Raw genomic sequence first — 25,179 nt, 5'->3', positions numbered from 1 at the left:
CCCCACATCGCCGCCACTCGATTAAAATTTTTAACCCCTAATCTGCCGACCGCCACCTACGTTATACTTATGTACCCCTAATCTGCTACCCCTAACACCGCCGACCCCTATATTACATTTATTAACCCCTAACCTGCCCCCCACAACATCGCCGCCAGCTACTTAAAATAATTAACCCCTAATCTTCCGACCGCAAAGCGCCGCCACCTACGTTATCCCTATGTACCCCTAATCTGCTACCCCTAACACCGCCGACCCCTATATTATATTTATTAACCCCTAATCTGCCCCCCACAACGTCGCCGACACCTGCCTACACTTATTAACTCCTAATCTGCCGAGCGGACCTGAGCGCTACTATAATAAAGTTATTAACCCCTAATCCGCCTCACTAACCCTATCATAAATAGTATTAACCCCTAATCTGCCCTCCCTAACATCACCGACACCTAACTTCAATTATTAACCCCTAATCTGCCGACCGGAGCTCACCGCTATTCTAATAAATGTATTAACCCCTAAAGCTAAGTCTAACCCTAACACTAACACCCCCCTAAGTTAAATATAATTTTTATCTAACGAAATAAATTAACTCTTATTAAATAAATGATTCCTATTTAAAGCTAAATACTTACCTGTAAAATAAATCCTAATATAGCTACAATATAAATTATAATTATATTATAGCTATTTTAGGATTAATATTTATTTTACAGGCAACTTTGTAATTATTTTAACCAGGTACAATAGCTATTAAATAGTTAAGAACTATTTAATAGTTACCTAGTTAAAATAATAACAAATTTACCTGTAAAATAAATCCTAACCTAAGATATAATTAAACCTAACACTACCCTATCAATAAAATAATTAAATAAACTACCTACAATTACCTACAATTAACCTAACACTACACTATCAATAAATTAATTAAACACAATTCCTACAAATAAATACAATTAAATAAACTAGCTAAAGTACAAAAAATAAAAAAGAACTAAGTTACAGAAAATAAAAAAATATTTACAAACATAAGAAAAATATTACAACAATTTTAAACTAATTACACCTACTCTAAGCCCCCTAATAAAATAACAAAGCCCCCCAAAATAAAAAATTCCCTACCCTATTCTAAATTAAAAAAGTTACAAGCTCTTTTACCTTACCAGCCCTGAACAGGGCCCTTTGCAGGGCATGCCCCAAGAATTTCAGCTCTTTTGCCTGTAAAAAAAAACATACAATACCCCCCCCCAACATTACAACCCACCACCCACATACCCCTAATCTAACCCAAACCCCCCTTAAATAAACCTAACACTAATCCCCTGAAGATCTTCCTACCTTGTCTTCACCATCCAGGTATCACCGATCCATCCTGGCTCCAAGATCTTCATCCAACCCAAGCGGGGGTTGGCGATCCATAATCCGGTGCTGAAGAGGTCCAGAAGAGGCTCCAAAGTCTTCCTCCTATCCGGCAAGAAGAGGACATCCGGACCGGCAAACATCTTCTCCAAGCGGCATCTTCGATCTTCTTCCATCCGGAGCGAAGTGGCAGGATCCTGAAGACCTCCAGCGCGGAACATCCATCCGGACCGACGACTGAACGACGAATGACTGTTCCTTTAAGGGACGTCATCCAAGATGGCGTCCCTCGAATTCCGATTGGCTGATAGGATTCTATCAGCCAATCGGAATTAAGGTAGGAATTTTCTGATTGGCTGATGGAATCTAGTTCAATCCTATCAGCCAATCGGAATTCGAGGGACGCCATCTTGGATGACGTCCCTTAAAGGAACAGTCATTCGTCGTTCAGTCGTCGGTCCGGATGGATGTTCCGCGCTGGAGGTCTTCAGGATCCTGCCACTTCGCTCCGGATGGAAGAAGATCGAAGATGCCGCTTGGAGAAGATGTTTGCCGGTCCGGATGTCCTCTTCTTGCCGGATAGGAGGAAGACTTTGGAGCCTCTTCTGGACCTCTTCAGCACCGGATTATGGATCGCCAACCCCCGCTTGGGTTGGATGAAGATCTTGGAGCCAGGACGGATCGGTGATACCTGGATGGTGAAGACAAGGTAGGAAGATCTTCAGGGGATTAGTGTTAGGTTTATTTAAGGGGGGTTTGGGTTAGATTAGGGGTATGTGGGTGGTGGGTTGTAATGTTGGGGGGGGGGGTATTGTATGTTTTTTTTTACAGGCAAAAGAGCTGAAATTCTTGGGGCATGCCCCGCAAAGGGCCCTGTTCAGGGCTGGTAAGGTAAAAGAGCTTGTAACTTTTTTAATTTAGAATAGGGTAGGGAATTTTTTATTTTGGGGGGCTTTGTTATTTTATTAGGGGGCTTAGAGTAGGTGTAATTAGTTTAAAATTGTTGTAATATTTTTCTTATGTTTGTAAATATTTTTTTATTTTCTGTAACTTAGTTCTTTTTTATTTTTTGTACTTTAGCTAGTTTATTTAATTGTATTTATTTGTAGGAATTGTGTTTAATTAATTTATTGATAGTGTAGTGTTAGGTTAATTGTAGGTAATTGTAGGTAGTTTATTTAATTATTTTATTGATAGGGTAGTGTTAGGTTTAATTATATCTTAGGTTAGGATTTATTTTACAGGTAAATTTGTTATTATTTTAACTAGGTAACTATTAAATAGTTCTTAACTATTTAATAGCTATTGTACCTGGTTAAAATAATTACAAAGTTGCCTGTAAAATAAATATTAATCCTAAAATAGCTATAATATAATTATAATTTATATTGTAGCTATATTAGGATTTATTTTACAGGTAAGTATTTAGCTTTAAATAGGAATCATTTATTTAATAAGAGTTAATTTATTTCGTTAGATAAAAATTATATTTAACTTAGGGGGGTGTTAGTGTTAGGGTTAGACTTAGCTTTAGGGGTTAATCCATTTATTAGAATAGCGGTGAGCTCCGATCGGAAGATTAGGGGTTAATAATTGAAGGGTAGGTGTCGGCGATGTTAGGGAGGGCAGATTAGGGGTTAATACTATTTATGATAGGGTTAGTGAGGCGGATTAGGGGTTAATAACTTTATTATAGTAGCGCTCAGGTCCGCTCGGCAGATTAGGGGTTAATAAGTGTAGGCAGGTGTCGGCGACGTTGAGGGCGGCAGATTAGGGGTTAATAAATATAATATAGGGGTCGGCGATGTTAGGGCAGCAGATTAGGGGTACATAGGGATAACGTAGGTTGCGGCGGTTTACGGAGCGGCAGATTAGGGGTTAAAAAAAATATGCAGGGGGTCAGCGATAGCGGGGGCGGCAGATTAGGGGTTAATAAGTGTAAGGTTAGGGGTGTTTAGACTCGGGGTACATGTTAGAGTGTTAGGTGCAGACGTAGGAAGTGTTTCCCCATAGGAAACAATGGGGCTGCGTTAGGAGCTGAACGCTGCTTTTTTTGCAGGGTGTTAGTTTTTTTTTCAGCTCAAACAGCCCCATTGTTTCCTATGGGGGAATCGTGCACGAGCACGTTTTTTAGGCCGGCCCGCGTCCGTAAGCAACTCTGGGTATCGAGAGTTGCATTTGCGGTTATAAATGCTCTACGCTCCTTTTTTGGAGCCTAACGCAGCATTTGTTTGAACTCTCGATACCAGAGTTAAATTTATGGTGCGGCCAGAAAAAAGCCCGCGGAGCGTTAACAGCCCTTTTACCGCCGAACTCCAAATCTAGGCCTAATATTGCTAGGTAATTTTCTATATGGGTAATGAAGAGCAGCTTTTAAATTAAATGGTGTGATTAAATCTGATTCAATCTCATAGTAGGTAACATAACTGGCTTCTGTAAGTCAGTCTATCCCAAATTTAGCTATAGCAATCCAGTTATAATATCTAATATTAGGTAGTGAGAAACCACCATATTTCCGAAGTTGTGTAAGTCTGTCTATTGCCAAACGGCTTTTTTATTGCCCCATATAAATAAAGCACATGCCCTGTTATATTTGTTAATATCATGTTTTAGAATAAATAATGGTAAATTTTGAATAAAAAATAACATGCGTTGAAATTTTTTTAGCCGACAAAGACAAATAGTGAATATTCCATTTATTAATTTTATTAGAAATATTATTAAAGAATTCCTCATAATTAAGTCGGTATCACTCCTTGGGATTCCTACTTAGTTTAATTTCTAAATATTTTATGTGATCTACTTCTTTGAATAGCCGGTTTGAGTAACTATTTATCGTTATGTTTATCCATAGGATCTCAGACTTTTTGCATTAATTTTAAATCCCGAAAAATGGCTATAACAACTAAGGATCTCTAAACATCTTGGTATACTTTTTATTGGTATCTTTTTAAAATAAAATAATATCATCCGCATAAAGTTAAATTACCAATTTTTGATTTCCTAGCTTTATTGCTTTTATTTCTTGTCTTAGCCATTCTGCAAGAGGTTCTAATGAGATGTTAAATAACAATGGAGATAAAGGACAGCCTTGTTGTGTCCCTCTTTGGAGAGTGATAGTGATAGTTCACCATTAACTAGTAACTGAGACCTAGGCTTATCGTATATCAGTCTGATTAAACTGCCAATATTACCTGTAAGACCAAATTTTGTTATAGATCATAATTAACGCTTAAGTCACCCTTTCTACCTTTATCTGATTTCTGGGAGTTATTAAAGTAGTGATCAAGCATTATCAGCACCCTGCGCATATTCCGTACCGGGTTTCTTCCTGGCATGAAGCCAGTCGGATCTTCATGTATCAAATCTCCAATAAGTTTTTTAAGTCTATTTACAATAATTGTCATAAGAATCTTGTAATCATGATTCAAAAGAGATATGGACCTATAAGAACCCATATCATCTGGTTCTTTACCTTTTTTTTTATATATTAATGATACTATCGAATCTGAGAAGTAAAGTAAGCGCATTTTGTTTTGAATGTAATAATAATTATATAGTTTAACTAATATTTCTGCTATATAATTTTTAGTAATTTTAAAGAACTCAACAGTTAGTCCATCTGCACCAGGGGCTTTGTTAGCTTTCACATTTTTTATGGCAGCTAATACCTCATCTTATGTAATTTCTTGGTTAATTTGTAATAGGGCATCCTTAGAAATTTTGTGGAGATTGATCTTTTGCCAGAATTTATCTTTCTCTGTATTATTAATAGTCTCCATTGAGTATAATTTACGGTAGTACTTAAAAAAAAGCATCCCAGATTTCTGTAGCTTTTGTATATGACTTATTACTCACCTTAATTAAGAGAATCATGTTGTTATGTTTCCTAAATTTGATGAATTTTGCTAGGTGTTTAGCTGAGATCCCCTGGTACCCCTGAAAAAAGGCTCTAGTTTTCCTATCCTCAGCGCACCATTTTTCTTTCAAGAAGTTTTCCCTCTCGAGTTTAGCCTGATTATATTTATTTCTTGAAGTTATATTTGGGTTATTAGGTATCTTTTATACATATTCTTCAGCTGACTTGCTAGTTGGATTTCTCTAGCTTTACTTTTTCTTTTCATTTTAATCATGCAACTTTTAATCTCAACTTTAAGCACAGCTTTTCCTGCTTCCCAAAATATTTTGATCTTATCAATATAATTATCATTTAACTTATAGTATTCTTTCTATCTATCCACTAGCCAATTAGAGAACCTACTATTATTAACCATATAACTCGGAAAGCAAAATTAATTTACACATTTCTCGTCCGCTGGGTAAAAAATAATCTTAAAGCTAATTATAGCATGGTCTGACAATAAAATCTCTGCTATTTGTGTATCTATATCCAGAGATAGGATTTTATCTTCAATCAAAAAAAAAAATCAATCCTTGAGAAATTTTTATGAGACTTGGTTTTGCAGGAAAAATGATGCATAGCAGGATGCTGCAAGTGCCATATATCTTTAAATTTTAAGAACTTACAGAACTCCCTTTAAGCGGAACCTATCAATCTCTGGATACATTGTCATATTAAAATCGCCCACCATTACTAAGTTCTGTCCTAAATAAGGCACCAACCTTTTTTTTAGTTTAAGTCAGAATTCAATGTCAAGTATATTTAGACCATAGACATTACAAAAAGACCAACACTTCTTATCAATTTCGACTTGCATAATCAAGTATCGGCCTAAAGGATCTCATTCTTGCTTTATTAAATTATATAATTCTTTTTTATTAAAAAGTATGGCCACTCCACATTTCATTTTACTACATGGGTTGCTATAACTTCCGCAATCCAATTTGCTTTTAACTTGGGAGTTTCTGAATCTTTCAGATGCAGTTCTTGCAGAAAAAAATTATATCTGGATTTTGCAATTTAAGCAATCTTAAAATATTTTTCCATTTGCTCGGGGAAGTTATACCCCTCCACATTCCAAGAGACTAAATTTAAGGCTGTATACATCTCAGTAAAATAGATTTATAAAATGTTAGCCACTTGAGCTGGCCTCGAGTGTGTATGAATAAAAGAGGAATGAAACCCATTCCCCGCACAGAGAAAAAAACAAAACAGAAAGCCCTAGCCTCTTCGGCTGTGTTTAAGGCACTGGTTCCATCTATATTTTCAATTATTATTTTAGCAGGATATCTTAAACTGGTCTTTAGCCCAGCCTTAATCAAACTTGTACAGTATGGTGTCATTTCTTTTCTTTTTGCTGCTGTCTCAGTTGAGAAGTCTTGAAATAGATGTACTGTATCTGCTTAGTGCCTATCGTTAACATTTTATTCTTCCTGTACTGTCTCATAATATTGATTTTGTCTTGAAAATGTAAGTATCTTATCACTACCATTCTAGGTCGTATATGCCCATCAGGGTATTTCTTAATGGTCCCTGTTCTATGGGCTCTCTCCACCTGCACTTTTTCCATATGTGAGTGTAGCCCCAATAATTGTGGCAGAGTCATAGCTGCAAAGGTCATTAAATCGTCATACTCACTACTCTCAGGAAGACCCACTATTGATACATTATTACGACGAGATCTATCTTCTAGATCTTCTATTTTTGCCTGCATTGATTTTACTTTGTCATACATATTTTTTATTAGTTATTTCTTGTGTATTGCTTATATCTTCTAAATCAGATACTATCAATTCTACCTCCGATATCCTATTGGAGAATTGACTAAATTCAGAAGTTAAACCTGCAAATTATTTTTATAGAGTCAAATTGGGGTAATATCAATTCAGCTAACTGATTAAACATTGCTTAGGTTTCCGGATTAATAATAAGTGTCTGTTGTATCTCTGAAGTACCATCTAAAAACTGGTCTTGAGCCAGTTTTGTCTTTTTGTCCTTTTTCAATGGTATAACTGGAGATCTTGTTTTTGTGTTTGTGATACATGTTTCCATTGGTTGTGAAATTGTCCTATTTAAAGAACTGTGTGAAGTGTATATCAAAATTCAGTATTTAAAAAATGGCTGTAGTACTATTAAGGTCTAGTATAGTAGAAAGAAGAAAAGAGAAAAAAAAGAAAAACGCTATAATATTTTGTAAGATATAAGCAATTTCCTGCCCTGTGCTAGCGTGAAATAGAATAAATCTTTTGTGTGCACAAAAATGAATTAAAGTGTGTGTGCAAAATTAGTGCAAACAAAAACTAATACCAATCTATACTAATCTATCAACCACTACTATCAAAAAATAAAGCTTCAGGACCTAGAGGTTAAAAAAAGAAAGGTTCTGTATCAAAGTTTCTAAATACTGTCTTTTCTATCTAAATCTAATAGTATATCATATAATAATATATACTTTTATTTGTAGTTATTTTTTGTATATATATCCGTTTACAAAATAATTATCGTTAATCAGTATAACAGCAATGCTTAAGATAAAGAAATTAGATTAAGAATATCAGGGATGTTCTTTTTCAACTCCTCTACCAACTAAAGCTTATACCATATAACTTATTGAGCAGTAAATAACTATATAATGCTGGTCACAGTAGAAAATTTCACTTAAAGGGACACTGAACCCCAATTTTTTTATTTTGTGATTGAGATAGAGCATGCAATTTTAAGCAACTTTCTAATTTACTCCTATTATCAATTTTTCTTTGTTCTCTTGCTATCTTTCTTTGAAAAAGAAGGCATCTAAGCTTTTTTTTAGGTTCAGGACTCTGGACAGCAATTTTTTATTGGTGGATGAATGTATCCACCAATCAGCAAGGACAACCCAGGTTGTTCACCAAAAATGGGCCGGCATCTAAACTTAAATTTTTGCATTTCAAATAAAGATACCAAGAGAATGAAGAAAATTTGATAATAGGAGTAAATTAGAAAGATGCTTAAAATGTCATGCTCTATCTGAATTACAAAAGAAAAAATTTGGTTTCAGTGTTCCTTTAATATTTGCGCCTAAAGTAAGAGCCTTTTATACAATCTGTTATAGTACCGGTTGATTGTTATACACAATACTTAAACGTCATAGCCTGAGAGAAAATGATTAACAAAACCTGTACCAGAAGGCTATGCATATTGGTTCTTAAATACGGATATATCAGTATGCAACATATATATCTTTACCATTACATGTATTTGGTTTGTACAGCTATATCATGCTATAGAATAAATGACTGCAATTAATAAGTTAACAGTGAAGGCACAAAAAACAAATTTTCATTACTTAATTAACTCTGACATTGATAATATACATCAAATCCATCACCTGAGGCCCATATGGAAAAAAACATTTAGTGATCGGTAACTGTCCGCTACTGTCTGTGATAAAAGGTAGACATGTGCACAGCGGAAAAAAATAGTTTTGGTTCGTTTCTGACCGATTCAGATTTTTTCACATTTTGTTTTGGATCGATTTGAATTCGGATACATTCAAATGTATTTGTTTCGGATTCATTCGGATTCGAATAAATTCGGATGTAATTCATTTCGGATTCGATTCAGAAATTTGGAAGTTCGGTATGTGTTATGTTGATTCAGAGGGTTCCAAGTTACACAAAAGGAATGATTTCACTGTTCTAGCTCACTAAATCTCACTAAATTTAATTTTTATACTGAATTGTGATTAGAGCATGAACTAATTCGGATTTATTTGTTACAAATGCATTCGGATTAGTTAAGTTTCATTTCTAGGGTAATTTGGAAATTCAAATCGATTCAAATCTCCGAATTTGGCAAATTCATCCGAATTTCGATTTGGAACTATATATAGAAAGATATTCAGCTGCAATCCTTCGTGGACTGATATTTCTGAATAAACAGTAGAGAAAAACAATGATAGGTATCTTGAGGAGGACTTCCGGTGGGAGGAGCGTGAAGGAAGAACACATGTTCTAAGCTCTACACAGAGAGCCATGTAGCATCTTACCCCTGCATCAATCTCCTGTTGGCAGGAACTGTGAAACCTGTCCGGGGGAATCTTGTCAAAGGATGCGATACGGAAGCATCCTAAGCCAGCAACGTCCGGGTGACCCTGGCCACAAACGGACCCTAAGAGCAACCATCCTGGGGGGTGGAGTTATACTTGGGAGGAAGGCCCGCATAAAACTTTCATAGTGGCGGGAAGGCAAGCAAGGTCCCAAAGAGTGGCATACAGTTCCAGGCCAAGAGAATCTTCATAATTCCATTGCCCATACCTCCTGTATATTGAATGCTGTGCCAAGTGAGAGGTGTCTCATTTGGAATGGTGTCATTGGGAGAGCACCGGTGAAGTGGCCTGAAAGTACAGAAGTGCTAACGCCGACTACCCTGAGGAAAAAAACCCCGCAAGTATTAAAGTGGATTAAAGCAGAGAAGTCTGCACAATTTAACTGAAAACCAATGTGAAGGAAATCCATATGGCCCTCAGTTTGGGATTAAAGTATAATACGAGTTGTAGGGTTTAATAACTGTTTAAGTTAAACCAACCTCCAGAGTCAGAAAGAGTTTGGAACAGTAAGATGCTACCCTATAGAACAAAAAACAAGACAGAGGGGCGCCTCATGTGCAGATCAACCAGACTGGTGTAGAGGATATGAGAAGAAAGCCAAAAGGGTACTCACATTTAAATAAAGCACCCTTATGTGCTAGTAGTCGCGAGCTGATATATTGGGGTGTATCAGCTCACCCACTCCTGGTCGTTCCCAACTGACTGGAACATTGGCAGGATACTGAACTCACATCCATGAAGTGCTCCAATGAGCAAATGAATATAAGATGCTTTCACTGTACTTGAGTTAAAAACTTGTTTATTAAAAACAGTATATTAAAAATAACAAGCAGTGAATATGGGGGTATCCAGATTAGCCCCCTATTATACAACACATACTTTAGTACAACTTTTTTTAAAATAGCATGTTGCAGCTTCAGAACAAACAGACATGCAGCCAGTGGCATCACTAGGGTCGGTGTCACCCGGTGCGGTAACTCATGGTGTCACCCCCCCGAGCATGAAAACTGGGTACATACACACACACACACATACATATATACACACATACACACACACATACACACACACACACACACACATACACACACACAGACATACACACACACACACACACAGACAGACAGACATTCACACACACACATACATACATACAGACATACATACACATACATGCACACACATACAGACATACATATACAGACACACATACGTACAGACATACACACGCACAAACATATACATACAGACATACACACACACACATACAGACATACACATACATACATACATACACACACACACATACATACAGACATACATACGTACAGACATACACACGCACAAACATATACATACAGACATACACACACACACATACAGACATACACATACATACATACACACACACACATACATACAGACATACATACATACATACACACACACACAGGCAGACAGACATACACACACACATACAGACATACACACACACATTTTATGTTATTAAGTATATTGAAGAGAATTACTGAAGTGCATGCTCTGCTGAGAGGTGTAACTCAGCATCATTTTTAATTCTTACAGTAAAATAAGGTTGTACATCATTTAGAGAGCCAAAATAATGTTTTATTAAAATAAAAATACACTGTCTTTCATTTGTAAAGTATTGAACCTTAACAATGCACTGGACAGTCTTAGCTTAACCCCGAGGTAATTCAGAAAATAACTCACTATGGAGGTGCATTTCTATTACTTGCACCTTCAGTTCTGTGTACGATCCCAAACTTGAACTCACTCGCCCACAAATTGGCTACAGGTAGCAGTTAGACCAAGATGTATCAGACAGTGTGTGACTGTGAGTAAGTGCATAATTACCTTACCGGTAAGATCCGGATTTCGGTCCCCACAGTCCAGATATGTCACTGAGATGATCCACACAAAATGCTGCCTTGTATTTCCAGCCAGCTGCCTGTCATCATCGTCCCGCTCTCTTCCTCCTCACTGACTTGACTTGCGCAGTGGTATGTGCGTAGCACTTGCTCCTCCCCTCTAGCCTGTGTGTTCATCTCCAGTCACGTTAATCCTGGTGGTGCAGCATGTGTCTCAGCAATAGTTGAGGAACGTGACCGATTGGTCTATCGAGAGACTAGAGGGGAGGGACAGACAGAGTCAGACTGGTCTTGAGGAGGAGAGGGGGCGGTGCTGCGCTGCGCACAGTCAGTGCACACTAAAGAATATAATTACAGCTTACTTAACCTGGCTGCGCACAACCACAGTAGTGCACTCACTAACGGACTCTGCTGTGAAGTCTACGGTCTACTGAATAATAAAAATAAAGTATTATAATATACAGTAATACAGCTTGATGGTGGTGTCACCCCCCTTATGGTGTCACCTGGGTGCGGTCCGCACCCCTGCACACCCTAGTGACGCCACTGCATGCAGCAAAATTACATGTTTTGCGGTACGGCTATACTGCTGAAAAATTGGCCATTGCGTGTAGAATATGTAGCTCTCACGTATTACAATTTGCGGCGGTACAGCTATACCGCTAGCATTTTAGCCTTTACGCGACTCTCCATTCCGCACTCAAAAAATGGCTTTTGAGTGCAGGATTTTCATTGCGCCTGTATTACAGGTTGTGTGGTCTGGCTATAACGCTAGCGTTATAGCTTATACCGCCACAATCCATTCCGCTATCTGAGATCAGTAGTTATGGATTTTGCGAAACAAAAAGGTTTCACAAAACTCATAACAAAAATTTTACAAAATACACTAACACCCATAAACTACACTATTAACCCCCAAACCGCTATCCCCCCACATTGCAAATACTATATTAAACTTATTAACCCCTAATCTGCCGCCCACCCACATAGCCAACACTAATTTAACATATTAACCCCTAAAACGCTGACCCCCCAATCACCAACACTAATTAAACCTATTAACCCCTAAACTGCCAGCCCCCCACATCGCTACTACTAAAATAAATCTATTAACTCCTATTTTCCCGGGCCCCCCACATTGATAATACTAAACTAAAACTATTGACCCCTAAACCGATGGCCCCCCACATCACAAACCACTAAATTAAACTATTAACCCCCTAAACCCCCCTAACTTTAAATAAAATTACAATATAACTACCTTAAAATAAAAACTTACCTGTGAAATAAAAAAAAAAGCTAAGATTAAACTATAAATAAACCTAAAATAACTATTTGATAGAATTTAAGTAGCTCTCATCCTATTGGCTGATTTTAATTTTTCAGCCAATAGGAATGCAACAGAACTGTGAGTAGATTTTCTGGGGTTATTGTTAGGTCTTTTTTTATTTGTTTGGGTGTATTTTTATTTTAGATTAGTTTTTTTTTATTTATTGGGCACAAAAGAGCTGATTGCCCTTTCAAGGGCAATGGCCATACAAATGCCACTTTAGTGTTTTTTTAGACTTTTTTTTTTATTTGGGGGGTTGGTTGGTGGGGGGTTACTTTTAGGCGGGACTTTGTAATTTTATTATGTAAAAGAGCTGTTTAACTTAGGTCAATGCCCTACAAAAGGCCCTTTTAAGGGCTGTTGGTAGTTTATTGATAGATTAAGGGGTGTTTTTATTTTGAGGTGGCTTTTTTGTTTTTATAGGGCTATTAGATTAGATTTAATTTTTATTATTTTGGATAATTTCATTTATTATTTTTGTAATCTTAGTGTTTTTTTATTTTACGTAATTTTAGTGGGGGTTTTTTTTGGCAATGTTTTCTAAATTGTTTGTAGTGTTAGGTTTTTTTTAATTTTGTAATTTTAATTTTTTTATTTTTACATTATTTTCTTAAAAAAGTTATGTTAGGTTTATTTATAGTTTAATCTTATTTTATTTTTTTATTTCACAGGTAAGATTTTATTTATTTTAAGATAGTTATATTGTAAATTTAATTTAAAGTATAGGGGATAGTTAGTTTTAGGGGTTAATAGTTTAATTTAGTGTGTTGCGATGTGGGGGTCCGGCGGTTTAAGGGTGAATAGTTTTCTTATGGTAGTAGCGATGTGGGGGGCCGGCGGTTTAGGGGTTAATAGTTTTATTATAGTAGTAGCAATGTGGGGGCCGGCGGTTTAGGGGTTAATAGTTTTATTTAGGTGTTAGCGATGCGGGGGGTGGCGGTTTTTGGGGTTAATACCTTTAATTAGTGTTGGCGATGTCGGGGGGTGGCAGATTAGGGGTATTTAGACTAGGGGTTTATGTTAGGATGTTAGGTTTTTACATAACTTTCTTTTCCCCATAGACATCAAATGGGATTGTGCTACGGCGATCGACATTCCGCGATCGCAGGTGTTAGTTTTTTTTCTAACACTTTCTCCCCATTGATGTCTATGGGAGAAAACCTGCACGAGCACATCAAGTCAGGCCTTGGGTTTTGTGCAGTAGGGAGCTTATCGCACCATATCGCACAACAAAAGAAGGTTTTTCAGTAACTTGTAATGGCAGCACTATGGAGAGTGTGATACCGCTAATTTTTTTGAGTTGTTTACGCACCCAGTTTAGCGCACAACTTGTAATCTTGGTGTAAGTAAATAACTGGCTATTATTAATACTATGAAAAAGTATAATATAACTTATATTATATATTAAGTGCAAAGCCAGCAACCGCTTAGTTATGCAACAAAAGGGTTAATACATTTTTAAAATTAAAACTACTAATGTATTAAAATGTTTTAAACAAACAACTTATATTTTAACTCAGACAAATAAGATAAGTAGTATACTATTTTATAAGTCCATTATGAATGCCTCTGCCAGGCTTATCTTCCTTACTCGTCGCTCTACATCTGCTGCACCTCTCTGCCAAGTCCTTCACTGGCTTCCTCTTGCCTCTATAAAGCTCTCAACTGCACTGCTCCCCCCTACATCTCAGAACTTGTATCTAGATACTCTCTCTCCCATCCCCTTCGATCGGCTCAGGATCTCCTCCTCTCTTGTTACTTCCTCACATTCCCGTTTACAGGACTTCTCCAGACTGGCCCCCATCTTGTGGAATTCCCTGCCTCGATCCATAAGACTCTCCCCTAGTTTTAACAGCTTCAAACATTCCCTAAAAACTCTACTATTCAGGGATACATACAACCAACACTAACCTTTCCTAACGCCATTGCTTTCCCCTTGAACCCCTTAGATTGTAAGCCTATGGGCCCAGCTGTTTACAGATCGCTTCATTAGAGCCGACTACAACAGTGTAACTCTCGGCAGGGCCCTCTACCCACTTGACCCCTACAAAAGCTATCCTGTACACCGACTATGTTTACAGCGCTGCGGAATCTGTTGGCGCTCTACAAATACCTGATAATAATAATAATAATAAAGTCCAATAAGTAAACTTATTTTAAATAGTATAAACTGGGGGGCACAGTCACATAGTAACTGGCATCTGCTATTGCTATGCTGCTATGCTAGCACAGTAAAGAATAACACAGATTTGAGCCTCTGAGCAGTCTGCAATAAGTTTAAAATAGCCCTTTCACTTCCCTCTCCCTGGTTGGCTAGAAAACATCACAGTTCTCCATTGACAGACGGAGAGAAACTATCAATCTATTTTGCTTCTCCTTCCTGGTTTGCAATCATTGGATAATGCCTGCTTGCATCACAAAAACAGCATACACCAACCGAAAACAAAAAAAAATTATTTTAAAAGAAAACAAAGCATTTTTCTTTTCTTACTTTTCTTTTCTTTTTTTTTTTCTTTTCGATCAGTTGAGTCTTCAGTAAAGCAATGAAATGAATAAAAAAATTGCAATTTTTGTTATTTTCATTGATACCTCCTAAAACGAATGCACGTCTACTGTGTGTATAAAATGTTTAGTTATGCATGCACTTTACAATATATTTTCATTATGTATTTGAACTCCTTTTTACTTGAGGCAATTTTTATGTATGTTTCTTAACTGAGTTTCTGGTCCTGTTTATGTGAGTACCCTTTTCATTTGTAGAGACTAGCGCCTAGATTACAAGTTTTGTCGGTAAAAACTTGCAGGGCTAACGAGCCTTTTGTTTCCAGCGCACACTTTAAACAACGCTGGTATTACAAGTTTTCTGAATGGCTGAGTTAGCCTCAGAAAAGTGACTGTTGAGCAAATTTAGCTCCACTTCTACCTTTAATACCAGCGTTGCTTACGGTAGCGGTAAGCTGGCTAAAACGTGATCGTGCACGATTTTCCAATAGGATACAATGGGGCTGAGCTAGCTGAAAAAAAACCTAACACCTGCAAAAAAGCAGCGTTCAGCTCCTAACGCAGCCCCATTGTTTCCTATGGGAAACCCTTTCTAAGTCTACACCTAACACCCTAACATGAACCCCAAGTCTAAACACCCCTAACCTTACACTTATTAACCTCTAATCTGCCGCCTCCGACATCGCCAACACCTACATTATACTATTAACCCCTAATCTGCCGCTCCGGACACCGCTGACACCTATATTATATTTATTAACCCCTAATCTGCCCCCCAACGTCGCCGCCATCTACCTACACTTATTAACCCCTAATCTGCTGACCGGACATCGCCGCCACTATAATAAATGTATTAACCTCTAAACCGCCGCACTCCTGCCTCGCAAACACTATAATAAATTGTATTAACCCCTAATCTGTCGTCCCTAACATCGCCGCCACCTACCTACAATTATTAACCCCTAATCTGCCACCCCCAACGTCGCCGCTACTATAATAAAGTTATTAACCCCTAAACCTAAGTCTATCCCTAACCCTAACACCCTCCTAAATAAAATATAATTTAAAGAAATCTAAATAAAATTACTATAATTAAATAAATAATTCCTATTTAAAACTAAATACTTACCTATAAAATAAACCATAAGATAGCTACAATATAACTAATAGTTACATTGTAGCTATTTTAGGATTTATATTTATTTTACAGGCAACTTTGTATTTATTTTAACTAGACCTCCAACGCGGAACATCCTCCTCGGCCGATGGACTAAAGACGAATGAAGGTTCCTTTAAATGACGTCATCAAAGATGGCGTCCCTCTAATTCCGATTGGCTGATAGGATTCTATCAGCCAATCGGAATTAAGGTAGGAAAAATCTGATTGGCTGATTTAATCAGCCAATCAGATTGAAGTTCAATCCGATTGGCTGATTGGATGAGCCAATAGAATTGACCTCGCATTCTATTGGCTCATCCAATCAGCCAATCGGATTGAACTTCAATCTGATTGGCTGATTAAATCAACCAATCAGATTTTTCCTACCTTAATTCTGATTGGCTGATAGAATCCTATCAGCCAATCGGAATTAGAGGGACGCCATCTTGGATGACGTCATTTAAAGGAACCTTCATTCATCGTTAGTCCGTCAGCCGAGGAGGATGTTCCGAGTCGGAGGTCTTGAAGATGGAGCCGCGGATGGATGAAGAATTCTGCCGGATGGAGGACCTCTTCTGCCCCGCTTGGATGAAGACTTCTGCCGGATGGAGGACCACATCGCCCGGATTGGATGAAGAATTCGGCCCGGCTGGGTGAACACGGCTCAAGGTAGGGTGATCTTCAGGGGGTTAGTGTTAGTTTTTTTTAAGGGGGGATCGGGTGGGCTTTAGAGTAGGGGTATGTGGGTGGTAGGTTTTAAAGTTGTGGGGGGTCTTGTATTTTTTTTTACAGGTAAAAGATCTGATTACTTTGGGGCATTGCCCCGCAAAAAGCCCTTTTAAGGGCTGGTAAAAGAGCTGATTACTTTTGTAATTTAGTATAGGGTAGGGAATTTTATTATTTTGGGGGGCTTTTTTATTTTATTAGGGGGCTTAGATTAGGTCTAATTAGATTAAAATTCTTGTAATATTTTTTGTAATTCAGTGTTTTTTTTTGTACTATAGTTTAGTTTATTTAATTGTATTTTAGTTTAGATAATTGTAGTTAATTTATTTAATTAATTTATTGATAGTGTAGTGTTAGGTGTATTTTTAACTTAGGTTAGGATTTATTTTACAGGTAATTTTGTAATTATTTTAACTAGGTATCTATTAAATAGTTATTAACTATTTAATAGCGATTCTACCTAGTTAAAATAAATACAAAGTTGCCAGTAAATAAATATAAATCCTAAAATAGCTACAATGTATCTATTAGTTATATTGTAGCTATATTAGGGTTTATTTTATAGGTAAGTATTTAGTTTTAAACAGGATTAATTTATTTAATTATAGTAATTTTATTTCGTTTTATTTAAATTACATTTAAGTTCAGGGGGTGTTAGGGTTAGACTTAGGTTTAGGGGTTAATAACTTTATTATAGTAGCAGCGACGTTGGGGGCAGGAGATTAGGGGTTAATAATTGTAGGTAGGTGGCAGCGATGTTATGGACGGCAGATAAGGGGTTAATAAAAATTATTATAGTGTTTGCGAGGCAGGATTGCGTTGGTTTAGGGGTTAATACATTTATTATAGTGGCAGCGATGTCCGGTCGGCAGATTAGGGGTTAATAAGTGTAGGTAGGTGTCGGCAACGTTGGGGGGGCAGATTAGGGGTTAATAAATATAATGTAGGTGTCGGCGATGTTAGGGGCAGCAGATTAGGGGTTCATAGGTATAATGTAGGTGGCGGCGATGTCCGGTCGGCAGATTAGGGGTTAAATCATTTTAATATAGTGTTTGCGATGTGGGGGGGCCTCGGTTTAGGGGTTCATAGGTAGTTTATGGGTTTTAGTGTACTTTGTAGCACTGTAGTTAAGAGTTTTATGTTCCAGTGTTAGCCCATAAAACTCTTAACTACTGACTTTTAAATGCGGTAGGAGTCTTGGAGGTAGAGGCTGTACCGCTCACTTCTTCCAAGACTTGTAATACCAGCGTTAGCCAAATCCCATTAAATAGGATACGCAATTGACGTAAGGGGATTTGTGGTAGCCAAAAGTCACGCAAGAAAAGTGAGCGGTACACCTGTACCTGCCATACTCGTAATACGAGCGGGTGTTAAAAAGCAGCGTTAGGACCCCTTAACGCTGCTTTTTAAAGCTAACGCAGAACTCGTAATCTAGCAGATTGGGTTTAACTATACTTCATTTTCCCTTTATCTCTTAGAGGATGAAATATCATTATTTTTATATTGGAAAAGAAGAATCCCTTAAATTGATTGATATCCTCTTGGAGATTATTAGAGAACTGGGACTGAGGTTTAATGGACCTACTGGGGCATATGTATCAAGCTCCGAATGGAGCTTGATGGCCCGAGTTTCTGGTGAGCCTGTAGGCCCGCCAGAAACAGCAGTTATGAAGCAGTGGTCACAAAGACCGCTGCTCCACAACTTGTCCGTCTGCTCTGAGCAGGCGGACACACATCGCCGGAAATCAATCCGATCGAGTACGATCGGGTTGATTGGCACCTCCCTGCTGGCGGCCCATTGTCCGCGAGTCTGCAGGGGGCGGCGTTGCACCAGCAGCTCTTGTGAGCTGCTGGTGCAATGATGAATACGGCAAGCGTATTGCTCGCCGTATTCAGCGAGGTATGTTGGACCTGATCCGCACTGTTGAATCAGGTCCGACAGACCTTAATAACTAGAGGCCACTGTGTTCACATCACTTTTTTGTCATTTTCAATTTAATTTTATTTATTTTTTAAATTTTTCATAGCAACTATATTTTTTATTTTTTATGGTTATATTTAATGCCATCAATAAAAGACTTGAAAGCTTACAGAATATTTTGATGTATGGGGAGGAAGTGCTTTTATATATCTAGTGTAGAAATTCTACAGTATACTTTTATCCCATAATCTAACTAATCAAAGGACATAATGATTTTCATAATAACTCAAGATCTAAAAATAATATGGCTTGTCAAGTGTTTGGTAATTGTACAAGATCATGAGAAATGATTAAAGCAAAGACAGAATTCTGAAGCATAAAGCTTTAATATTTATTTATAAAATATTTTACCAGGAAGGATACATTGAGAGTTCTCTCGTTTTCAAGTATGTCCTGGGTGCACAAAACATTGCATTGATACAATAGGGTACAGTAAAATACAAAAACAATATTAATACATAATATATACAAAATATAACATAAAACAGGTAGGAAATATATAATCAACCATGGCAGGTGCATTCTGTTTTGAGATATGTAGAGAGGGCTCTCTTAAAGGATATTAGGCTTGGGGAAGGTTTGAAAGTGTGCGGGAGGTCATTCCATAATTGTAGTGCTCTGTAGGAAAAGGAGGATTGAGCTGCTTTCTTTTTGTATTGAGGCAGACAAAATAATGTACCCCCTCTGAGGAAGCATATGGGAAACGCGGCGTCAGGGGTTCCTTATTTTTAAACTTGCTCTCTTATGATGTTAAAATAAATAACTCCTAAAGCGATAGTGTAAGGTGGTAATACAGTCTATAATTTGTTACGGTTGAGACTCTGAGCTGCCGAAAATGTCTATTTAGTTAACTTAGTACCTAGAGGAACTGCAGTGAGACAGTTACATAGTGAGCGGTAATTAAAAGGTAGCCTAAGTTATATAGTAGCGGTAATTAAAAGGTAACCAAAGGTATATAGTAACGGTAATTCAAAGTTAATAAATACTATGTAACTAACATCTTTCACAGACAATCAATTAATTTAAGGTTAAAGAAACGAGTGGTTGTAACTGTAACGGTTGATACTCTGAGCTACTGAAAATGTCTATTTAGTTAACCTAGTACTTAGAGGAACTGCAGTGAGAAAGCTATACAATGAGCGGTAATTAAAAGGTAAAAAAAGTTATACAATAGCGGTAACTAAAAGATAACAAACACTATGTAACTGACATTTTTCAGAGACAAGCAGTTAATTTAATTTAATGATAAAAGAAACGAGTGATAATATCTGGTATTTCTACAAATATTTGTAACACCCGGTATCCAAAAACCTAAAACATAAGTTCTAATCCAGTGTGATAATCACTTCTAACGGTATTAAGAGGTAAGCTATCCTCTGTTTATAAACAGTGGATACTATAGCATTTGTATATTAAAAGGATACCAATTGGCATCAGTTATATATCAATTCTAATAGATTGCCAACACTCCTATTTAACGAATTGACTGCCATTAATAGTTAACAACTGTTACACAACAAGCATTATTAGAACACATATGGCTAGATTTAGAATTTTGTCGGTAACGCATGTTTTTTTCCCCCCGCACCTTTTAAATACCACTGGTATTTAGAGTTCACAGAATGGCTGCGTTAGGCTCCAAAAATGGAGCGTAGAGCATAATTTACCGCCACTGCAACTCTCAATACCAGCGGTGCTTACAGACGCGGCCAGCTTCAAAAACGTGCTCGTGCACAATTCCCCCATAGGAAACAATGGGACAGTTTGAGCTGAAAAAAACCTAACACCTGCAAAAAAGCAGCGTTCAGCTCTTAACGCAGCCCCATTGTTTCCTATGGGGAAACACTTCCTAAGTCTGCACCTAACACCCTAACATGTACCCCGAGTCTAAACACCCCTAACCTTACACTTATTAACCCCTTATCTGCCGCCCCCGCTATCGCTGACCCCTGCATTATATTATTAACCCCTAATCTGCCACTCCGTACACCGCCGCCACCTACGTTATCCCTATGTACCACTAATCTGCTGCCCCTAGCACCGCCGACCCCTATATTATATTTATTAACCCCTAATCTGCCGCCCCCAACGTCGCCTCTACCTACCTACAATAATTAACCCCTAATCTGCCGACCGGACCTCACCGCTACTCTAATAAATGTATTAACCCCTAAAGCTAAGTCTAACCCTAACACTAACACCCCCCTAAGTTAAATATAATTTAAATCTAACGAAATAAATTAACTCTTATTAAATAAATTGTTCCTATTTAAAGCTAAATACTTACCTGTAAAATAAATCCTAATATAGCTACAATATAAATTATAATTATATTTAGCTATTTTAGGATTAATATTTATTTTACAGGCAACTTTGTAATTATTTTAACCAGGTACAATAGCTATTAAATAGTTAATAACTATTTAATAGTTACCTAGTTAAAATTATTACAAAATTACCTGTAAAATAAATCATAACCTAAGTTACAATTAAACCTAACACTACACTTTCAATAAATTAATTAAATAAACTACCTACAAATATCTACAATTAAACCTAACACTACACTATCAATAAATTAATTAAATACAATACATACAAATAAATACAATGGAATAAACTAACTAAAGTACAAAAACTAAAAAGAACTAAGTTACAAAAAATAAAAAAATATTTACAAACATTAGAAAAATATTACAACAATTTTAAACTAATTACACCTACTCTAAGCCCCCTAATAAAATAACAAAGACCCCCAAAATAAAAAAATGCCCTACCCTATTCTAAAATTAAAATAGAAAAGCTCTTTTACCTTACCAGCCCTGAAAAGGGCCCTTTGTGGGGCATGCCCCAAAGAATTCAGCTCTTTTGCCTGTAAAAAAAAACATACAATACCCCCCCAATATTACAACCCACCACCTACATACCCCTAATCTAACCCAAACCCCCTTAAATAAACCTAACACTAAGCCCCTGAAGATCTCCCTACCTTGTCTTCACCACGCCGGGTTCACCGATCGATCCAGAAGAGCCTCCGATGTCTTGATCCAAGCCCAAGCGGGGGGGTGAAGATGTCCATGGATTCCGGATCCATGTAGTTCATCCCGCCGACGCGGAACATCAATCTTCACCGACGACTTCCCGACGAATGACGGTTCAGCCAATCAGATTGAGCTCGCATTCTATTGGCTGATCGGAACAGCCAATAGAATGCGAGCTCAATCTGATTGGCTGATTGGATCAGCCAATCGGATTGAACTTGAATCTGATTGGCTGATTCCATCAGCCAATCAGAATTTCCCTACCTTAATTCCGATTGGCTGATAGAATCCTATCAGCCAATCGGAATTCGAGGGACGCCATCTTGGATGATGTCCCTTAAAGGAACCGTCATTCATCGGGAAGTTGTCGGTGAAGATGGATGTTCCGCGTCGGCGGGATGAACTACATGGATCCGGAAGAAAGAAGATTGAAGATGCCGCTTGATAGAAGACTTCAGTCGGATCATGGACCTCTTCAGCTCCCGCTTGGATGAAGACTTCAGCCGGATCATGGACATCTTCAACCCCCTGCTTGGGCTTGGATCAAGACATCGGAGGCTCTTCTGGATCGATCGGTGAACCCGGCGTGGTGAAGACAAGGTAGGGAGATCTTCAGGGACTTAGTGTTAGGTTTATTTAAGGGGGGTTTGGGTTAGATTAGGGGTATGTGGGTGGTGGGTTGTAATGTTGGGGGGGGGTATTGTATGTTTTTTTTTACAGGCAAAAGAGCTGAATTCTTTGGGGCATGCCCCGCAAAGGGCCCATTTTTTTATTTTGGGGGTCTTTGTTATTTTATTAGGGGGCTTAGAGTAGGTGTAATTATTTTAAAATTGTTGTAATATTTTTCTAATGTTTGTAAATATTTTTTTATTTTTTGTAACTTAGTTCTTTTTTTATTTTTTGTACTTTAGTTAGTTTATTTCATTGTATTTATTTGTAGGTATTGTATTTAATAAATTTATTGATAGTGTAGTGTTAGGTTTAATTGTAGATAATTGTAGGTAGTTTATTTAATTTATTTATTGATAGTGTAGTATTAGGTTTAATTGTAACTTAGGTTAGGATTTATTTTACAGGTAATTTTGTAATTATTTTAACTAAGTAGCTATTAAATAGTTATTAACTATTTAATAGCTATTGTACCTGGTTAAAATAAATACAAAGTTGCCTGTAAAATAAATATTAATCCTAAAATAGCTACAATATAATTATAATTTATATTGTAGCTATATTAGGGTTTATTTTACAGGTAAGTATTTAGCTTTAAATAGGAATAATTTATTTAATAAGAGTTAATTTATTTAGTTAGATTTAAATTATATTTAACTTAGGGGGGTGTTAGGGTTAGGGTTAGAATTAGCTTTAGGAGTTAAAAAATTATTAGAGTAGCAGTGAGGTCCGGTCGGCAGATTAGGGGTTAATGTTTGAAGTTAGGTGGCGGCGATGTAAGGGAGGGAAGATTAGGGGTTAATACTATTTATTATAGGGTTATTGAGGTGGTAGTGAGGCAGATTAGGGGTTAATACATTTATTATAGTAGCAGTGAGGTCCGGTCGGCAGATTAGGGGTTACTAAGTGTAGGTAGGTGGAGGCGACGTTGGGGGCAGCAGATTAGGGGTTAATAAATATTATGTAGGTGTCGGCGGTATTAGGGGCAGCAGATTAGGGGTACATAGGGATAACGTAGGTGGCAGCGGTGTGCGGTCGGCAGATTAGGGGTTAAAAAAATTTAATAGCGTGGCTGCGATGTGGGGGGACCTCGGTTTAGGGGTACATAGGTAGTTTATGGGTGTTAGTGTACTTTAGAGCACAGTAGTTAAGAGATTTATGAACCGGCGTTAGCCCAGAAAGCTCTTAACTCCTGACTTTTTTCTGCGGCTGGAGTTTTGTCATTAGATTTCTAACGCTCACTTCAGCCAAGACTCTAAATACCGGCGTTAGAAAGATCCCATTGAAAAGATAGGATACGCAATTGGCGTAGGTGGATCTGCGGTATGGAAAAGTTGTGGCTGGAAAGTGAGCGTTAGACCATTTCCTGACTGGCTCTAAATACCAGCGGGCGGTAAAAACCAGCGTTAGGAGCCTCTAACGCTGGTTTTGACGGCTACCGCCAAACTCTAAATCTAGGCGATAGTCTGAAGAGACACTGGTAACAATAGATAATAAACAGATGTTTACATATTGTTACTCAATAAACATAGGGCCACTTATAATCAACAGAAGTTGACATAACTCATAAGTAGCACTGCTAATAGAAAGCACATATATAGGACCAATACTGATATTCAGGAGAAACTTTAAGTGTCATAATGGTAACTACGACTATCTAAAGTCAAAACTAATAAACTATCAACCATAGACATCAAAAGTCTGATATCAGTGGAACAAGTATTTAGTATATGTGCAGGAGACTCCCTTAAAAGGCCAGTAATTGCTAATTTGAAGACTTAGCAATTACTCATAAGTAGCACTGCTAATAGAAAGCACATATATAGGACCGATACTGATATTCAGGAGAAACTTTAAGTGTCATAATGGTAACTACGACTATCTAAAGTCAAAACTAATAAACTATCAACCATAGACATCAAAAGTCTGATATCAGTGGAACAAGTATTTAGTATATGTGCAGGAGACTCCCTTAAAAGGCCAGTAATTGCTAATTTGAAGATACCTAAGGGTCAAAGTATTTTAAGATCCAAAGTGGCAGATAAACCACAACAGGGAACATTAACATACCAAATACCTAAGGTAGCACCAACGCTCACTAAGAATAAAAATGTACAATACATACAAGTAGGAATCTATACCTTTAGTGGATGCAACAACCCCTCTTAGTATTGATCTCTCATTTTGCAGCTGGATATCATCCGGTCAATTCAGATATATGAAATATGTGGGTTAAGCAAATTCTACTGTTGACCATACAACAAAAATTAAACAAAGTTGTTATTTAAAACAAGCCATCAAGAAGGCCATGAGAATTCTCTAACAACAGTGTTAAAGTTACAATTCTATACAGTTTTTTGCTCCCCATACCACCTAATTTTAACATTTTTGTCGTTTACTGTATATTTGATGTTTGATGTTTCCTAATAGTGCATAGAAGCATATCTTAAACAAAGTTGTTATTTAAAACAAGCCATCAAGAAGGCCATGAGAATTCTCTAACAACAGTGTTAAAGTTACAATTCTATACAG

Source organism: Bombina bombina, chromosome 3, assembly GCF_027579735.1.
Source record: "Bombina bombina isolate aBomBom1 chromosome 3, aBomBom1.pri, whole genome shotgun sequence".
NCBI classification, from domain to species: Eukaryota; Metazoa; Chordata; class Amphibia; order Anura; family Bombinatoridae; genus Bombina; species Bombina bombina.
Note: the sequence above shows the minus strand (reverse complement) of the source record.